Here is a 15026-nt window from a genome sequence, read left to right as displayed (position 1 = left end):
GTTCCTCTTCTCCGCCTCCTCCCCCTCCCTTCCTAACTCCCTCCCTCCCAGTGCTTCCCCTGTCACCAAACAGCTGTTTGGCGGTGCTTAGGCCTTTCTGGGTGGGAGGGAGCAAGCAAGTAGGGGAGCTACACCCTCCCCCCCAGCAGGGAGGGCCACCTGGAACACAGGGGCTTTAGGGGCTAACAGGGCCCTGGGGCCTTTGCCTGTGGCTCTAAAGCACCCTTTGGAATGTGACCCTGCGAGCACAGGCCGGAGAACTCAGGAGGAGCAGGGGCAGCCATGCAGGCTGTGGCTGAAAAGAAGCAGTGCTTTCCCCTTCAAAGCTGTCCGGAGAGAAGCAATGCTTTGAAGGGGAAAGTGCCACTTCTCTCCGGCTGCTGGCTGCGCAGCTGCCCCTGCTCCTCCTGAGTCCTCAGGCCTGTGCTTGCAGGGCCACATTCTGAAAGGGGCTTTAGAGTTTCAGGCCAGGGCCCCGGGGCCCTGTTAGCTCAGGGCCCTGCAGCCCCTAAAGCCCCTGCGTTCCAGGTGGCCCTGCCTGCCGGGGGTGGGGGGGGCAGCCCCCAGAATCACAGCTCCCAGAATCGCAGCCATGGGGGCAGTGCTGTGCTGCACAGAGCCACCTGCACACCCCCTGCACCAAAAGGGAGCTGCCCCATGTAAGTGCGCTGCACCGCCTGTCTGCCCCAGTCCTGAGCCTCCTCCCACACCCCCACCCTAACTCCTTCCCAGACCCTGCACCCCCACCCTGAGCCCCAGGGGTAAGCCACGGGCATCTCCCGCCACAGTATAGTACAGTACTGTACAGTATATAATGCCTTTTTTCTGCCCCCAAAACATTTCCTTGGAACCTAACCCCCCACATTTACATTAAATCTTATGGGAAAATTGGATTAGTTTAACATCGTTTCACATAAAGTTGCATTTTTCAGGAACATAACTACAACGTTAAGTGAGGAGTTACTGTATTTTAAATAGGTACCTAGCTACCTTTGAAAATCTGTCCCTAGATGCTTGAAGAAGCCTTAGTAGTCTCAGGCTGAGCTAAGTGCTCAGACTGTTAATAAAAATTATCATGCTCTCTTTCCTGAGAAACCGGGATTTTTCGGTCTTTATACACCTTAAAAGGATTTTTTTTTTAAAAGAGTGGGAACAGATGGGCTTGCATTTCATTTATGGCAAAGCCTGTTTAGAGTGCTCCAACAATGGTAAGGTGCCTTATGGTGGGAATGTGCACACACAACTAATTTATTGCCATTCATTGCCCTTTCACACAACCAGAGAAGTGTAAGATGGTATTTGGGTAAATGCAGATCACTCCCAGATATCTTCTGGAGTTGGATGCATTTAGTTTAAATGTAAAGAAATAACATGCTTAAATGTGACTCAAATGGCATTGGACATCTGTTTTTACTTTGTAAATCTTAAAAAAAAAAAAGTTGAAGCAACTCTTTGTTCCTGATAAGAAATAAAGTACAAAAGACCTTTTCATTATATGTTAATTTAACTAAGCTGTGCAATTCTGAATTTTCAGCATTTCTGATCTTCGGCATCAGAAACAATTTCCATCACTCTAGTTCTTTGCTGTGTATTTTCAGGAGTTGATGTCCCCAGTGATATTTTTTTATGTGAATTTGAAACAAAGCTTATAGATTTTTATGGAAATTTGTACTTCTATTTAACAGAATAGTACAATTTATTCTAGCAAGAAATAATATTCTTGTTTCTTCATCAACATCCTGCTGTCAATCAAGCTAGGATTTATTATTAAGTCTCCAAATGTCTCAAAATATTTGCAATATCCACTTAGCCTGGTGTGCCTTGAAATTCTCCATATTAATTTGATACTTTATTATTTTGCATGTTACAGTATTAGAGATCCCAGTTAGAAGCTAGAGAAATGATTTTACTGAGATAGAGGGTAATTTACAGCACATCTAGTGATTTGCACAGCAAGCTGCAGGCTAAGATGTTTATCTGTTTCCTAATAAAGTTATGACATTTTTACACGCTGGAAAATATGCAGAATATATAACTGTACATCATCTATTTCTACAGACATAGGTGACAAGCATGCATTTTATGGGACACATTTACTTCCTCTTTCTCTGAGGGTGCACAGTAGAGCCCTGCACAGGACTTTTTTTTAATCCCTATCCTGTCCTGCCCCATAATATCTACTCTCCCATCTGCTCCCACATTGTTTCTTGCATTTTTATCCTGCTTCCACCTGCAAAAAACTTAGAACCCTCAAATCCTATAAGAGAGATGGATTCCCCCATGTTACCAAAATTATATTATATTATATACATACATACACACACACACAAAATTCAGGTACAATGTTTACCACTAAAAAGAATAAAACAAATCTTGTTTAAACCATGTAAATGTACAAATTAACTCCTGTTATAGTAGGTATCAAATCTCTTTCTATCTCTCTCTTAAATTTAAAGTATTAAAACCTTTAATTTTTTAAAATTGCTTTACATTGCTAAAATTCTATTTATGACAAACTGATGAGAGATTTAGTGTTTTCCCTTAAATTACCACGCTCTTCACCCACCCCCCCATCCTGCCCACAACAAAATACATCTTACCTACTCCCCCTGTTGTGACAGTGGGTCCTGCAGGATCCACAGGATCCCAGTCCTGCTGCAGGGCTCTAGTGCAGAGGTCCTTTTGGCACAGAACTAATAGAATTCTCTCGCAAGAGGATAGGTGGTGTGTTAGACTGTACAAAAGGTGCTCACTCATATACAGCATGGAGTTCTTGTCTGTGGGGGATCCCTGCACAACAGCACACATAGTGTACTTGAAAACTGGGCAGAGGCAGTCTAGTGCTAGAGAGACTGCCTCTAAATGGATTGTTCAGTCTTCCCCACTTTGGAAGAGGCCTACTAAGGTGAGAAAATCTAATCAAGCCAATAGACTGCAGTAGCCTCTGAGGAGCACCTGATTTGTCATATTATGGTTTGTGGAGGACAATTTCTGTACCTTTCCTCTGGAGATCCCCAGTGTGTAGCCAAGAGAGTTGGCTTGGGCACTGGCCCCTATGTATAAATGTAACCCCATTGTGGACTCTCTCTGATATACAGTAAGGAACACTACATTCTAAGGGATGGATAGCTACTGCAATTAGACATACTTTGCAGTTCCAATTCCCATTCCAATTGCATTGTAAGAGAAATTGGTTTGGCGGTCTCAGCTGATATCTAGTGGACGTTGGCCTACATCAATCTTATTCAAGTAAAACCTGCAGTCCTAAATTAAATGAGGTTTTTTTGATCTCAGCTTAGTCTCTAGTGAACAGTAGTTCTTCTCAGAAAAGCACTACACATACATCATAATTCACTGGAGAAAACCCCTTTAGTCACTGAAAGAGGGCAGCACCAAATTAACAAGGAAACTGATTTTTTTTTAACACTTTTATTATAAATGGGCACTAAACTCACTGTTAATGTCAAAGAGAGGACAGAAAATATTACCACTAAAAGTATATACATGAAATTTTAAAGGCAGTTAAAGCAAAACATATTAAAGTGTTCACATATATAGATTTTTATTTCCTCCCATCAGAAATATAAGATGTGACACCACTTTGATGCTGCTTTGATTTAAATGCTGCAATATTAAATTTATTGGCCTTGGTATTAAGGTTTTTTTTATTGATCAGTGTTGTGGAGGTTAGCCTTGATTCTGCATAACAACATATCCCAAGAGAACACAGAAGCTAGGCTTTACAACTCAGCTGACTAAAACAAAGAATAAAGCAGAAGGTCTAACATCTCCTCATGTTCTCTCTCCAGTGAAAAAACTGTACTCAGTGACCACTCAGGCAGATGGCAAACAGTGGCCTGTTAAATGGAGACTTTTTTTTATCTCTTAGGAATGGATAAGAATGTTGCTAGAAGAGAGGACAGGAATTCTCTTAAAACATGGATATTAAAAATACTTTGTTTCTAAAATCACTAAAACATATGATGAAAAATACCACATAGTTAATACATAGGTCATTTGTAGGGAAAACATGATCTGTCTGCTAGTTACTGTAGACACTAGAGAAATAGAAAAGCAAAAAAAAAGTGACATAATTGTTAGCATTTTCCTGCATAAAAACTTAACAGAACAGTCGAAAATGCAGAGGCTCCTGTGCATAAACTGGAGCAGGTTTACTCATGATAACGATGGTTTGTTTTACTTCCTGGTATAATGCAGTTCTAAATCTTAACCAGGCCTTTTAAAATTCCCCAGAGGAAGGGAAGTCCTTGGGTGACATACCCCACCCTCTGCTGCCACCACAAGGTGTATAGCCAGAGGAAAGAGATGTGCTTGCATGTCCCTGTGCCCGACTCTTATTTACCAACTCTGAGACCTGCTAGGTCCCAGGACTGCAGAGTGCAATTGGTAACTCTTGACTCTATTGTCCCAGCTGCACAGAAGTTCAAAGTGGCTCACCGAATCCTTTTGTGAGGGAGATAGAGACTTCCCAGAACTGGTAAAGTGGGAAGTGGTACCTACTTTTGCACTACCTTGTACCTTGCATAATCATTTAGTCCTGTGTAAAATGGGTGTAAACTGTCACCACAACAAAATTCTCGACTCATGCTTATGGAAGTAATTTATACTCGCTTTGCACAGGTGTCAATGATTATACAAAGTGCGGGCCAGTGGAGAGCCCTGTGGTCACTTAATATAGCCTTGTAAAATACCTGGGCATACTTTGAGGTGGTTGTTTAGTGAAACTAGTGATTGGCAAATCTCTCTGTGTAATATATGGCCCATACTCTGTCCTGATGTAATAATGAGAGTTCATCTGCATTCGGGGACAAAACCGGGTCACAATTAAGAGTGGGAAAACTCATTGCCTGCAGTAGGGTCATTGCTAATACCACCATCAGACAGATTCACTTGACACAAACAACTCCTTGACACAAACACTTGACAACAAAGGTGCTGAAAAATCATGGAGGGCTACACAGAGTGAGCAGTTTAATTAAAACGGTTTCATATGTATTTGGACTTGCCACCTTAGCCCACATCCAAAGGCTCAGGGCAGCCTTCCAGATCTTGCTCTTTACAAGAAGGCTGCAGATTATTTGATGAACAGAACCATTTATGTTCATAACGGAAAATTTATTACCATGACACAGGACTCATGTTTGCTATTGCTCTGGTACCTTTGCTATTCACTGGGCAAATATATGACCAAAGATGAAAGTGAAAACTACCACTAGATGACTCAATACAAAAAGGTACTGCCTGCTGCCCTTCACCCAGCAGAATTCTGCATGTCAATAATTTGTAAACTATTTTTGGAATGAGAACAACAGTTGATATAAATTTCAGATATTATTGTTTGGGAGAGACGTCTCAGCCAATCAGCACAGTCATTTGAGGTCAGCATTAACTAGCATTTAGACTGACAACCTTTGCCCAATACTGAACAATCTCTTTGAAAGGGACAGAATGCAGTGCAAAGTCTGACCATGCTGCAGAGTGGTCGAGATTAGATTACCTTGTGAGAAGGGATTCTTTTCATTAGGGTTATTAGTTTGCCTATGATTAGACACACCATCACCACTTATTTGGTGGTTGTTAATTCATATTTGCATAGGGTGCCACAAGTGAATTTGGTGCTTGTGAAAAAAATGCTTTGGGAGTTGCCTCAGAACTGTTCTGTGGACTTTGTGAAAACGGTGAAACACAATCAGCAGAGCAGTGAGTAGAATGTACAATATTGGTGAGGTGTTGCAAAGGCACCTTCAGAGGGGTACTTGGTGACTGAGAGTCAGAGGTAGATAAATTGTCAGGAGTTCAAGCACAATATCACCTGAGAGACTACTTATCCTCAATGCTCCACAAGATTCCATACCTTTTGTAATCTATAAGCTTGATGGGTGAAGTGCTCTTTCATTGAGGATAAACTTCAAAATGGCACAAGCATTAGCTAGTACAGAATGCAGTGGTTTGTCTCTAGTGAGGTGCATCTTTCTTAGCTGCACCAATGCTCTGAAGTGGCTACCTATCCTCATCCAGCAGAATGCTTTTAGAGACACTATTCCTCGCATAGCTCTCTTAAGGGATATACCCATAATCTATCTTGTGTTTAAAATTACAGTCTGGTTCTAAATTAGAAATTAATATAGCAAAGGGAATACTTTCCACTTTTCAGAAATATCTTTTCACTGGAGCTCACTAAGTAATGAGTCATTACAATGAAATATGATATTAGAAAGGCATATAAAAATGTCATTGATAGGTATACAGTAGAAACATAATGAATGCAGTATATGATTTCTCCATAACCAGTTGTGTCAGAGACCCTCATAAGAATAATCCAAGCTCTTAATAAGTGACCAAGACAAACATAAACACACTGGAAACAACCAATCACCCAGGGGCAGGAGATCACAATATAATTACAATTAATATAATCTGGAAATCAAAATCTGTTAAAGTAAAACAAGCCTGTATGATTTAAGACAGGCCCATTTGGAAGATAGGTTAAAGCTTGATGGTGAGAATAGATTAGTTTAATGAACTGGAGAGAAATAAATGAAGTCGTTTCTAAACACCACCATGACAAGACAGGATTCACATGAGTCAGGGGAAAGTGGAGAGTGATTATAAATATAGGCAACAGATAGTGCACAACGTATTCTAAATATCCAGGAGGCTCAAAACACAAATCCAGTAAAAAGTAAATAAAAAATTTAAAAGAAACCCAGCTCTTTTATGCTACCAGAATGGCACAAAAGGAGACACCTTGCACAAGAGAATCTAATCCATTGTGTGCAAAATAAAGTTAGAAAAATGTCATAAGTGAACTTAAGATACATTTCCAAAACACTAACGACCACAATCATCCATACTTGAGGGCTTCTATGCAGTGCTCCACAAGTAAATCTTCAACTTGACACTGGGGGATTCCCTATGGCATAGTATCACTATAGTGGTGTGTATATCCTTCCTTTCCCCCCAACAAAACAGGCATAGGATGCTCAGCACAGCTGCTAATCCCTATCCCTGACTGATCATCAGAGGCAGGAACAGCTACTGGAGTTATCTGGCAGCTGGTGTCGATTTAGAGTAGCCTTTGGACTGGTCTAATTTCTGCTGGGACAGCTCTGATGCTGGGGAAACCCCAGGACCAGAAATGGGGTTTAGAGCTAGTTTTAAGCCACCTTTGCCTTCCATCCTCTGGACATATAATGAAAGCTTATCATACTGTTCCAAAAAACAGGACCCATAATTTTAAAAATCCTGACTTTTTAAATCAAAACTGTCCAGGTAAAAATAACTATTCTGAACTGAGACCACAATGAAAAAATCCACTCAGATCAATGTACGTTGGGGGAAGTTAACAAAAGGGGCAGTTTGAAAACTCAGGCATAAACAGGAAGCTACCTTCATTCTTAACTATGGAGTGGCTACTTCTGCTCCACAATACAGTAGCTAAAAAATGATTTACAGAAAAGTTATGATATTTTACACCAAAAAGCATGTTATAAAATTGATTAATAGAATATTCCAAACAAGCTGTTATAAAACATGCAGATAATGTTGCTAAAACAATTACTCCTGTTTAATTCATGAGGTAGTTAAAATATTAAAAAGCATGGTTTAAATGGTTTAAGTTTACTTTTAAATGGGGCCTGAACATAAAAGAAATTTTCTTATCTGCTTATTCTTTTCTATGGACCAATTCTACTGGTGTAGAGTAGATGGCTGTCTACCCTGGGAATGCATGTAGTGTAAGTGCCTAGACAAAAAGTCCTTCCTCAATATAAAAATCAGGGAGGAACTTACCAGTAACAGATGCGAGTTCTCAAAACCTCCAGTCACTTAGGATAGTATCAGAGGAGTAGACGTGTTAGTCTGGATCTGTAACAGCAGCAAAGAATCCTGTGGCATCTTATAGACTAACAGACGTTTTGGAGCATGAGCTTTCGTGGGTGAATACCCACTTCGTCAGATGCATGTGGTGGAAATTTCCAGGGGCAGGTATATATATGCAGGCAAGCTAGAGATAATGAGGTAGTTCAATCAGGAAGGATGAGGCCCTGTTCTAGCAGTTGAGGTGTGAAAACCAAGGGAGGAGAAACTGGTTTTGTAATTGGCAAGCTATTCACAGTCTTTGTTGAATCCTGAGCTGATGGTGTCAAATTTGCAGATGAACTGAAGCTCAGCAGTTTCTCTTTGAAGTCTGGTCCTGAAGTTTTTTTACTGCAGGATGGCCACCTTAAGGTCTGCTATAGTGTGGCCAGGGAGGTTGATGTGTTCTCCTACAGGTTTTTGTATATTGCCATTCCTAATATCTGATTTGTGTCCATTTATCCTCTTCCCTAGCGATTGTCCAGTTTGGCCGAAGTACATAGTAGAGGGGCATTGCTGGCATGTGATTGCGTATATTACATTGGTGGACGTGCAGGTGAATGAACCGGTGATGGTGTGGCTGATCTGGTTAGGTCCTGTAATGGTGTCGCTGGTGTAGATACGTGGGCAGAGTTGGCATCGAGGTTTGTTGCATGGATTGGTTCCTGAGCTAGAGTTACTATGGTGCGGTGTACAGTTACAGGGGAGAATATGCTTCAGGTTGGCAGGTTGCCTGTGGGCGAGGACTGGCCTGCCACCCAAGGCCTGTGAAAGTGTGGGATCATTGTCCAGGATGGGTTGTAGATCCCTGATGATGCATTGGAGAAGTTTTAGCTGGAGACTTTATGTAATGGCCAGTGGAGTCCTGTTGGTTTCTTTCTTGGGTTTGTCTTGCAGTAGGAGGCTTCTGCGTACACGTCTGGCTCTATTGATCTGTTTCCTTATTTCCTCGTGCGGGTATTGTAGTTTTGAGAATGCTTGGTGGAGATTTTTTAGGTGTTGGTCTCTGTCTGAGAGGTTAGAGCAGATGCGGTTGTACCTCAGTGCTTGGCTGTAGACAATGGATCGTGTGATGTGTCCAGGATGGAAGCTGGAGGCATGAAGGTAAGCATAGCAGTCGGTAGGTTTTTGGTATAGGGTGGTGGTAATGTGACCATCACTTATTTGCACCGTGGTGTCTAGGAAGTGGACCTCCTGTGTACATTGGTCCAGGCTGAGGTTAATAGTAGGGGGGAAGCTGTTGAAATCGTGGTGGAATTTTTCCAGAGACTCCTTCCCATGGGTCCAGATGATGAAGATGTCATCAATGTAGCGTAGGTAGAGAAGGGGCGTGAGTGGACGAGAGCTGAGGAAGCGTTGTTCCAGGTCGGCCATAAAAATGTTGGCATATTGTGGGGCCATGAGGGTGCCCATAGCGGTGCCACTGATCTGGAGATATAGATTGTCATCAACTTGGAAATTGTGTGTGAGGCTAAAGGCACAGAGCTCAGCAGCCAGTTGTGCTGTGGCATCATCAGGGATACTGTTCCTGACAGCTTGTATTCCATCTGTGTGTGGGATGTTCGTGTAGAGAGCCTCTACATCCATGGTGGCTAGGATGGTGTTTTCTGGAAGGTTACCAATGCATTGTAGTTTCCTCAGGAAATCAGTGGTGTCAAGGAGATAGCTGGGAGTGCTGGTGGCAGAGAGTCTGAGTAGGGTCCGGAAATCCTGGATGCCCCATCATCTCGGGCATTTGCACTCTCACTGAAGGACTGTCTGGATATGTGGACTCTCTACAGGTTCCCTTGCTTCACTCCCGTGCCTGTACCCAGATCCAGCCCATTCCACAACAGACCAAGATCTGGTCTACATTGGGGGAAGGAGGGAAAATAGATCTAAATTACGCAACTTCAGCTAGGTTATTCACGTAGCTGAAGTTGATGTAATTAGATCTACTCACCGCGGTGAGTCGACTGCTGACACTCCCTCGTCAACTCTGCCTGCACCTCTCGCTCCAGTGGAGTACCAGAATCGACAGAAGAGCACTCGGCGCAATAAATCAACCCCCGCTGGATCTTATCGCTGCCTATCGATCCAGCAGGTAATGTAGACAAGCCCCAAGGGGGCAACTGCAGAGGAAGTCCTGCAGCCTCAGGGTGGAGCAGGTGCAATACAGCTGGACACTATAGAGAATTAAACTGAGAAGCTCTAGTAACTCTTAGTGACCATGTGTAAATTTGATTTTTCAAAAATTTCTAATTTGGCCAAATTTGGGCTGATTTTCATAGGGATAACAAAAGGCACATTCTTGATAAAAAGGCCATCCCCGTGACAAAATCCAAGTCCCTGCTCCAAAGCATGCTTCTCAAAATAAAGGTAACCATAAGCCGATTTTTTTCCCTAGTTTCATTCTCAGAAGCAGTTAAACCATTTTGTCTGAACTATTAAAAACAAAACAAAGCAAACAAACAATCTGAGGCAGACAGGGGTATGTAAAATTTCATCCCAAATAGCTGGTGCTTGGGCAAAGGTATAAGTAACTGAAAACAGGGTCTTATAATATTAAAGTTTTCTGACATTTCCTAATAGGTGGTGCTCCCAGCCCCATCTATAATAAATAAATAAATAAATAAATAAATAAAAAATAAATAAATTTTAAAAAAACAGGCTCTTCTTGCTTATTTGACATGTAATCCAAGGTCAAAATTTATCCCTTCAAGCATATTATTGCAACCACTGAATTTCTTATGTATGGATAAAGGCTGAAATCATTTCCTATATAGGTAATCTTCAGCATCAGATTAGTTGAGGATTAATTAAATGAACCAATGAAGTGGGTGAAGGTTTAGGAAAGGTGAAGTAAAAAATAATTTTAATAAGGTAAAAATGGAAAAATCATTCATTAAAATGAGAAAAATCCTATTCTGAATCCTTAACTTTGTTTAGAAGGATTATAGTTTTTAAGCATACATTTCCACAAACAAGGTTTTTGATGAAAGTAGATTTTATTTGCAGTTCTCAAAAAAGCTTTTGCTAATATAAAGTTCCAGATGGCAGATTCCTAATAAGCTCAAAAGCTTCACAGATGAAAGGTTGGGCATGGGAACTGATAAACAAATAGCTTAAAAAAGAGGAAGTATTATGTGATAGAGGTCAGCAGTCCAACCTCTCTGCTTTTTTAATTTCTCGAACACATACACACAGAAGGATAAACTGCAAACTAATTCAGTTTAGTGATGGTGATGTAAAATTGGATGAGTGCTTATCATGAGCATAACTAGCTTGATGCTAGAGTCAGCAGCAAGTGAAACCCCCAAAGGGTTTCCATGTGCACATGGACCGGCTGGCATATAACAAATTAAATGTCATACAGGGAAGGGAAACAAATAAAACCAACACATTTTGAGGGGGTGGAACAAAGAGTAAAATGCAAAGTAATTAAGATGAAAATGGACTAGAATTAAAGTGAAGGATTTTGAACCCTTGAGAGATAAATGAACAGATCACAATAAAAATCAAGTCAAAAAAGAGAAGCGGTTTAAAAAAAGCCAACAGAATATAAAGAGTGACCGTGCACAATGAGAAAATGGAATAAGACAATTAAAATATCTCAAAATAATCACAAACCAAAAGCAAGAGCAAGGTTACTAAGATATTACAAGATAATTCACAAACCCTACTAGTTAATGCCTTGTATGTTATGCAGTCATTTACTCCTGTATAAAGCAAAAGAAAAGTGATTCTAAAATGCTACCAAACCAGCATTCACTGGCAGCATTTGTTACACTCACTTTGCACAGGTGTAAGTGACTGTGACAGTGTACCACATAAGGCTTTAAGGGGTGGGGTGCTCATAAATATATGTATGATATAACTGAATAGGGTTTTGCTACATGTAAAGGTTATGATCTACTGGTTATGTTCATTCTGGTTGTATGCAGGCACCATTTGTGTGTTCAAAGTTATGAACACTGGCTGTATAATTGTTTGATTTCAAAGTAGCCTTGGGCCTGGTCCACACTACAGCGTTAAATCGATTTAAACAGCGTTAAATCGATTTAACGCTGTACCCGTCCACACTACAAGGCACTTTAAATCGATTTTAAGGGCTCTTAAAATCGATTTCTGTACTCCTCCCCAACGAGAGGAGTAACCCTAAAATTGATATTACTATATCGATTTAGGGTTAGTGTGGACGGAAATCGAAGTTATTGGTCTCATTCTTTTACTGAGCTACCCAGAGTCCACCACTCCGGAAATTGATGGTATCCTAGGACCATGGACGCACACCACCGAATTAATGTGCCTTAGTGTCGACGCATAAAATCGATTTTATAAAACCAATTTTAATAAAACCAGTTTTAATAATTTCGATTTTATGCTGTAGTGTAGACGTGGCCTTAGTTAAAACATTTGATCACTTCTTGGGAAAGGAATGTGCAAATTAAGTGCTCAATCCAGAAGCACTTAACAGACAAAAGAGCATGGAAGGCTCCAATCCACATAAGAAGTCTTCCTGGAGGCATACAAAATACCATGTGTAAATTGGCTTTTGCCTGTAAAGACTGAGTCATGCATGGACATGTGACTTGCCCAGGTGACTCCAGAATTCCATTTTGGAGCTGGACTTTGCATAAGAGTGAGGAAGGGGGTCTCCACCCACAAGAGAGAGTCTATTTAAACCTGTGAGAGACCCCTCCATTTTGTCTTCAGCTGGCTAAAGAAGGAGCCTCTCCACCACCCCAGGATACTTAAAGGAAACTGGAACAAAGGACAATAACTACAGGGGGTGTGAGTGATTCCTGGATCCAGGCTAAAAGGAGATTAGCCTGTAAAAGAGAGCATTCTGGAACTGGTGAGGATCCTATCTGTATTTAGTTTGATTAGACATAGATTTGAGCATTTTATTTTAATTTGCTTGGTAACTTACTTTGTTCTGGCTGTTACTACTTGGAACCACTTAAATCCTACTTTCTGTATTTAATAAAATTACTTTTTACTTATTAATTAACTCAGAGTATGTATTAATACCTGGGGGAGCAAACAACTGTGCATATCTCTCTATCAGTGTTATAGAGGGCGAACAATTTATGAGTTTACCCTGCATACGCTTTATGCATGGTAAAATGGATTTATTTGGGTTTAAACCCCATTGGGAGTTGGGCATCTGGGTGCTAAAGGCAAGCACACGTCTGTGAGCTGTTTTCAGGTAAACTTGCAGCTTTGGGGCAAATAATTCAGACTCTGGGTCTTTGTTGAAGTAGACAAGGGTGTCTGACTCAGCAAGACAGGGTGCTGAAGTCCTGAGCTGGCAGGGAAAACAGGGATAGAAGTAGTCTTGGCACATCGGTTGGCAGCTCCCAGGGGGGTTTCTTTGATCCAGCCTGCCACAGTGACTACACAACTTTCAAAGCAGTGGAGAATCAGGCCCAATAACCTTGCAAAAAAACAAATTAAACAACACAGGCCTGATACCCTGATTTACCCCAGCTGAGAATCTCTGTGGTAATCAATAGAGATATTCCTACTTAAACCTGCTAAGAGTGAGCTGTGAACATTTGAAATCCCATACTTTTATAATTAATGGGCTATTTTTAAGTTGAAAGAGAACAAGACACCATGAATGGCTTTTACTTGCTGTTGAAGTCAAAGTGCAGTTAAGGTGCTTGATAACTGGAACAGCTGCTCTCTGTGAATATTGACCAATGGCATGAACATTTTTCCTATCATACAAGACAATAACATGAGAAGCTATGCATATTCAGAAATAATTTCAACCCGGGTCAGAAGTGTTACTCAGGGTGTAATTTACTGCACAATTCAAATATGGTGGCTATAGAAAAACATCTTACTGCCTTACAATATTTGGGGATCTACATGGTATCTGGAAGCATAGCTAGACAGCTGTAGGGCAGCACTAGGGAGTTGTATCATGCTCCCCTGTAAACACAGTGAAAATTGTTGTGAAGTAACCAGCAGATGTTTCTGCTGCTCATGGCAGCCTAATTTATGCTTCAGGATTTCTACTCAGTTCAGAATTGGGTGTGCACTGAGAACTACACAGCAGCAGAGGTGGTCTGCAGTGCACACAGTTCACAGTGCAGGCTCTGAGATTCAGTGGACAATGCAGCGATTACCCCATAAAACCAAATCTCAGTTTTAGGACCATTATTTCTCCTTCTTCCTCACCCTCCTGGATTTTCTTTGAGTGGAGGTTTTGGTCATTGACCAAAGAGCCAGTGTCAATGAGAACTCACTTAGGTAAGAGATGCATTTAAAGGTCTCAGTTTTGCTATTGGTTATGTATATGCAACTGCCAGGACTTTACTTGCAATTAGACTAAATCATCACACTTAATTAAGGGCAGAATTTGGACCAAATTGTTTATTAAATAATTAAAGTGTTTTAAACAGAATTCTGATAATATCAGAAAGACTGTAGCACTGAGTTTTCTGTTTTGAGTTTTATTTTAAGTATATTGAAATCTGAGTTTTCCTCTCAGCCGCATGTAAATCAGATTTCTGTCCCCTAACATCCATAATTAAGTTCTCAGTAATTTAAATTATTATTAAGCATCTTGTAGAGGATTATATTTGTTTCTCTGATTATATGATGATTATAAATCAGACATTCATCATATAATCATGATTAAAATGTATACCCAAAAATGACGACTGTAATAACAAACTAGTATGGATTTAATTAAGGGAGTTAGGGGATTAAAACACTAAGTGTGAGGGGAAAGGGTACATTTTACTAAAAAAGTATTAACTATTTCTGTAGTGGATTGTTCTACCCTTACTCACAGTGAGTATTACTTTTATTTCACAAATTGTCCACACCTCACAGTGGGGCTATCTTGATATGGACAGTAGTGGGGTGATCTGTCATTATTAATAGTTATAACTGGAGTATTTCTAAAAAATGAACTGCACATAACCCCATAATATAATTGGGATGTATATTTGTAAAACATAGTTTTGTACATTCTATAGTAGGTAGCCAGTGGGAGCAGAGGATGGGGCCAGTAAACAAGTAAACAAACAAGCCTGGCCCGCCAGGGGCTTTCCCTACACAAGAGGCGTCCCAAGTTTGGGAAACACTGGTATAGACCATGAATTCAGTCCAGCCCTCTGGCTTTGAGGTATATATTTTATACCTCATCC

This window comes from Gopherus flavomarginatus, chromosome 2 (genome assembly GCF_025201925.1).
Source record: "Gopherus flavomarginatus isolate rGopFla2 chromosome 2, rGopFla2.mat.asm, whole genome shotgun sequence".
Taxonomy (NCBI): Eukaryota; Metazoa; Chordata; order Testudines; family Testudinidae; genus Gopherus; species Gopherus flavomarginatus.
This window is presented reverse-complemented; position numbering follows the sequence as displayed.